The sequence below is a fragment of the Mirounga angustirostris genome, unplaced genomic scaffold (assembly GCF_029215605.1).
Source record: "Mirounga angustirostris isolate CCGP_5_RB_7025 unplaced genomic scaffold, mMirAng1.0.hap1 SCAF_3, whole genome shotgun sequence".
Taxonomy (NCBI): domain Eukaryota; kingdom Metazoa; phylum Chordata; class Mammalia; order Carnivora; family Phocidae; genus Mirounga; species Mirounga angustirostris.
In genome coordinates, this window is record NW_026991711.1 from 33,012,610 (window position 1) to 33,019,131 (window position 6,522).

The following is a 6,522-nucleotide window of genomic DNA, read 5'->3' on the forward strand; positions in this document are numbered from 1 at the left end:
ACTGTCCCTTGAGACGATCTATGTGCTTTTTCCCCCTTGGATTTTCCATCAGTAAATTTGTAAAAATTCTTTTTCCATAGAGTTTTTATGATGAATAGCCAGTTTGTATAAACTACCAAGTGGCTTTCTATTATAAATGGCTATTCAAATGCCAAGAAATAATTCAGTCATGTTAATCTTTTACATGCAAATTTTGTTATTTGTTGCAGGAGTGGAAATATGTAGTCATATGAGACCCTTTCAGTTATGTAGTTAGGGATCCCAGGAGGATACATTGGATGGAAACCAATATTTGTTTCCACAAGCACTCTCTGAGATTCTCTTAGACACCAATAACTATGTGAGGTACTGAGGATACAAAGATGAATGATTCTCCAAATCGATCAGCCAGAACATTGTTTCCCTTTGAAATACAGGCTAATCATTTGGCCTTTAATTTCTTGAGACACACATAAGTAATTATAATTTTCATAAGCACACACGAGTATCTAGTTATTTGTGAAATAGTCTTGGTAACTTAGGTGTAGAGCTCTGGTGAGAGTGTCTGGATTCCTAGCTAACCTGATATTTAACTATAAAACAATAAAAAACATAACCATAAAAACTGCATTGGACTTATTCATGATAATGAATCCCTGGAGTATTATATGAAACATTATCTGCCTACACAAAAAAGAAAATAAAGAAATACATTTGTCAAAAGAGGAGGCTTGGAAATTCATGGAGCACAGACCTTCATCTGGATGATGTTTTTGTTTTATTAATGTGCATCTGTTGTGTTGGGAGCCTTGCTAGTTCTTCTTGTTAGAATGGTGGTCTATATATTGTCGTGAGATGATGAGTAGAACCATTTTAGAAGAATGCTAAAGGAGGGGGCGGGAATAGGGTCGAGGAGGAAGAGAACCTGGGGAAATCGGTGGAATTACGAGGACACACCCAGACATTGGAAGAAAATAGGATAAGGGAGAGGTAGCAGAGGATGGAAAAAGAGCAAATGAGGATAAGGAGAGAGACCAATGGGGATGAAAAGATAGACAACAATGAAACAGAGTGAAAATGACACGGAAGATGTTGTACAGATGACAATGAGAAGGAAAGACGGGGGGAAATGGAGGAAAAGAGAGAAAGGAAGATGTTTACAAGTAGAAGACAGAGGGTTCAATGAGAAAGACAGAGTGAAATGTTCCCAACGCTCTCCCTCAGGGTTTGATCCTGGGGTCAAATGTGTGTGGCTGCCACAGCCCACGGATAGCATGTCAGGCACCTATTACTAAGGGTCAAGTCCCAATCCTGAGCAAGAGGACAGACTCTCAGTGGTATCTGTGAGCCAAGCAGAAAAGCTCTATGCCACCAGCTGTCCTGGGAGCCCTGCTGCCATCTTAGCCTTGACCCATGGCTTTATTTGGGAAGCTAAAGGAGTGGGACAGGGTTCTCCACACTAATGTGGTTGAGGCTGAGGTGGACCATTCTTGACTAGAAGCTCCTCTGCTCCTCACTAGGTAGAAAACCAGCCCCACACAGAGAAGTGGATGATCTTCAGCTTCCATGACTATCAAACATGGCAGAACAAAATGAGCCTCTCCCTGCTTTGAGAGCAGAGGTGGAGCGAGCACTCAGCAGATCAGAGTAGGAGAGTGAGCAGAAGCAATGGGACCTTTATAATCCTATTGGCCACCAAGACTCTTCCCAGACTAATAAAAATCCCCCAAAGAAAACTTTTCCTAAAGAGTGTTGCATATTATTTTAGGCTGTACATCATACTGTCAGTGTATGTGAAATGATACCACAGCAAGGTCAGCTGGTGAGGGAAAAAAAAAGTGAGCTCAATTTTTCAGTACCTACTTAGAAACTGGCACAATTTAATGTGGCTTTAGTTAATACTATTTTATATAAAAAAAAGAACAAAGTAAATGTTTGGCATTGGTTGTTTCTAATGTAATGAATCAGATAATGGGCCATGCTTTGCATAATGTTATGGCTGCTTTATAAAAGAATTGACGTCATTTCTAATATTGATTCCTCCTACTTCTGAACACAATATATCTCTCCATGTACTTAGAGCTTCTTTGATATCTTTTGGTAATTTTATAATTATTTCTAGAAAGGTCTTGTACACTGTTGTGATACCTAGATTTATTCCTAGGTATTTTGTTCTTCTTTTTAATCTCTCTCTTTCTCTCCTTATTGTGCTGGATAAATGAGAATTCCAGTTTAAAATGGTGACAGTGGGCATCATTTTTGTGTTCCATATTTGCCATATTTTAAAGGAGTGCTTTAAAATTTCCCTAAATTGTATGTTTGTTATAGTTTTTTTTGAAAGACACTCCTTATGAGGATGAGGCAGTAACTCTTTTTCCTAATTTGCTAAGAGTATTTATCAAATCAAAAGTTGCTAAATTTTATCCTTTTTTCTGTATCTAATAAGATACTCATATAACTTTTGGTCTTTTAATTTGTTAACGTGGTGAAATGTGTTTAAATAAATGCATTGCTAGATTTTGGTTTACTCTATTTAAAAGAAAGTTTAAATTTATGAAGACAAAGGAGATCAATGTATATTTTCCCTTTCTCATATTACTCTTTACTCACTAAATGGTCAAGTTCTACATGAGCCCATATAAAGTATAGGGGGCTTTCTCTTTGTTAGTGTTCCTGGAACAGTGTGATGTGACAGGGATGATCCGATTCATGACTGTTGGTAGAACTTGTAAAATGACCTGGGCAGTGTTTGGTATTTATATGTATGTGTGTGTGTTGAGGGGTATATACTATTTAGATGTATTATTTTTTTCTTGGGTCAGTTATTTGTTTTCCGGGAAATTGTCATTCATTAAAATATGTAGATTAGTAGCACAAAATTATTTATAGCATTTATAAAAATTATTTTCTATGTAGGGTGCATCTGCAGGTATGACCTATCTTTTGTTACTTTTTTTTCCCTTGGCAAATCTCAATAAAAATCTGTTTATTTGTGTTTCAAAGGATAAGCTGTTGATTTTGTTGTTTTTCTCTAAGGCACTGAATGTGTTTTAGGTAATTTTTGTTTTTCTTGTTTCTTCTGTTTCTTTTTTCTTTGTGTTTACTCATTTGGATTTTTTCTAACTTCCTGGGTTGGTCACTTAACTCATTAATCTTCATTCTAATATACATTTAAAACTAAATTTCATTACTGCTTTTGTTTCTTCCCACAATTTTGACATGTAATTTTAAAAATATTTCTGTTCTAAGTATTTTCTAATTTACATTATGATTCCCTATATTTATGTTATATACATTAATTTCCAAAGGTCTGGGATTTTTTCAGATATATCTTTATTAACTATTTATACTTTGTGTTTCTGGGTGACAGAAAACATAGTCACTCAGAGCATGGCATGTCATGATTTCCAACTGGGATGAGGCTGAAATGCTGACTGTGGTTTCTGTTTGGTTTTAGTCCAAACATTATACATCTGTTATATTCCTGAAAGGAAAGGGAAGAATACTGTATTCATCTGAGGAAGTGTTGAAGAGCTGAGGATGTTAAGTGACATGCTAAGTCCCTCTGTAGAAAAATCACTCCATGAGGTCACCTTCCATGCATACTCTGCATCCTTTCACTTCTCATGCTGATCCTGAGTCCTCACTCATCAGGGCCAGCCACTGACTGCTTATAGTTTTTTTAAACATTCATCTTTCCATGTTAACTTCAGGGTTTTAAAAGCCCTAGGATATTTTTCACCCAGAGGAAAGCTGATTTTCCTTCTTGAACAAACAGAAGAAATTTCTCTTTAGGCTGTACATCACGTTGTCAGTGTTTATGAAAGGGTATTATCCATAGGATCAGTTGGTAAGGGAAAAAAATGCCCTCAATTTTTCAATAACTACTTAAAAATGGACATAACTTGATTTGTAGGCAATGAATGGCTGAAGACCCCAAAGAAGGGCCACTTAGTTTTGAAAAATACAAAAAGTCTATTTATATTTCTTCTCCACATCAAGGAAACATTCTACACTCACCTACTGGAGCAGGAATTTGAAAGAAAATTATCAAAGTTTTTGTTTGTTTTGTTTTCTTTTAGTGCTGGAAGTAATTTTAGAGGTAAGCCAAGATTCTTGTTTAACAAATGAGGAAACTGAGTCCTAGAAAGGTTTAGGAATTCATTCATGATCACACCCCTTATTCCTGGAAAAGCTGGAAATGGATTCCAGTGTTTTGCCTCCCTCACCACACTGCCTTATTTGAATGCTCCTTATAAAGCTTCTAACTAAAGACATAAAGATTTCTTTTTTCCACAGCTCAACATTTAGCTTGTAAATATCCTGATGAGCTACACAACTTGGCAGAATTGCAAATCCTGCAGAAGAGTAGGAGGTGGGAATTTTCCATACTTCTTGGATTATCAAAGGCTGAAATTAATGACATATGCCATTGCTAGAGATCCTCAGATCCTGTCAATGTGATGTTAAATGTTTCTATTTTTTGTTAGAACATGAAGAAGGCTTCTTTACTCAGTGGGAGCAAATATCAGATATGGTGTGAGATCAACCCACAGGCCCTCAACAGCTAGTGTAGATAAGATTGAAGGCTATGAAAAGAACATCCAGTAATGACAAAATTCAACAAAATCTATAAATCAGAGTGTATGCTGATGGAGACAGAGGAAATATCAAGCCTAATTATTCTTAGCCATTTAAGACCATCTTTTCAGACATAACACCCTGTAGGATCTTCTGCTCCAGCTGTTCAGTTCATGACTTTTTTGCTGGGCTACAGCTGGACCATAGCCTCTGCAGTGGAAAGAAGAGAAGCTGGAGGTCGGGCTAGAGGGTGTGCTGTATCAGGCCTTGTACATTGTGCTAAGAGCATTTGAGAGCCATTAAGCAATGAGAAGCCAATAATGGATTATAAGTTAGAGAATAATTTAGTTAGATTTGAATTTTAAAGCAATCACTCTGGTTGATGTGTGGATAATCAATTAGTGGCGTGAAAGAATAGAGGTATAAAAAATTCTGTTGGGAAAATGTCCAAATTCTCCAAAATAAAAAGATGATAAGGACCTGAACTGAAGCATAGAAGTGATGATGGGGTGAAGTAGACAGATTTGGGAAATGTTAAGAAGGTAAAGCTTTGAATGTGGGAGAGGAAAAGAGGAGATGAGTCTAAGAAACCCATGTTTGACCTTGGATTACTTGGTGGATGGACATATTCACCACGCCAAGAAAGATAGTTGAAGCATATTTGGGAGGAAATATAATGGTTTATTTTCAGATATGTTGAGTTTTACTTACCTTGGCATGCAATGATGGAGAAGAAACCCAGCCTGGAGGTTTGCATTTGAGAGTGCTGAGCACGTAAGTAGGTTACATGGGGGAAAGGGTGAGTTTCCCAGTGAGAGTGTGCTGAGGGAACAGAACCCAGGACAGAGCTCTAGCAAACAATGACACTGAAGGGGAAGGCATGGGGGAAGCATCCACTACAGGAAATGGAAAAGTCAGAGAGGTAAGGGGAGAAATAGAAACTGATATTCTAGAAAACAAATAATAAGAGAGTTTTCGGAAAGAGTTGTATGAAACACCTCAGAGAATTCCAACAAAATGGGTACTGAAGACTGAAGCCTTTGACGTTGGGGTAAGGAATTAGGGTGTCCCTAATCAGAGAGGATGGGTAGGTAGTTCAAAAGCAGAAGTAGTGAGAGTGATAAATTTAATGAAGATGGTGAGAGCAAGAAACTTTTATGAGAACTAGAAGTGTCAACGAAAAAGATTGTCAGGGAACATTGAACTCATGTTGAAGACCACAAATTTGTAGTGGCAAGAAGAAATTGAATATAGTTGATATATAAGGTAAGGGGGGCAGGAATCCTTGTCCCAAGACCAAATCCACCCTTGTAGTAGTCGGAATAATTATTTTTTGTCAGATGAGTACCTCTTCACATGGACTGGGATAAATAAACACTAACAAGTTACACTAAGAAATTCTTAACTGTCCAATTACTATTTTTAGTTACCAAAATCATTATTATCTCAGCACTGAACATGTTGCAATATAATGAAGAGTTCTATTGACTGAACTGAGAAACATGCTAATCCCATCAACAACTCAGTTACAAACCATCTCCCACTCTGGGTTGTTCCACAGACAACAAAAGTTATCTAATGAATATTGCTGTTCACCTAGAGTCAACTTCACAGAGTGATCTTTCACCAACCTTGACATCAAATCTTGGGGTTGTATCCTACCTAGATTTCCTGATCATTCTGTCACAGTGCAGATCATTCTGTCACAGTCCAGATCATTGACCTCACAGTGAGAAATAAACATCTCTCTGTTTCAGGTATAATTTGGGAATGTACAGCCTCCTTTTTACTGCTCTGCTCAGACAAGACTGCCATACATACCCCTCTCACAATTACTCATCCTTTCATCCAGTGAGTTTTCACCACTTTGAACACACAAAGATAACAGTGTGTGCACACAGAATTGTTATACAGGGATCTATTTTGAGTTGGAAAGGATGTCTCTTGATGCTCATTACATCA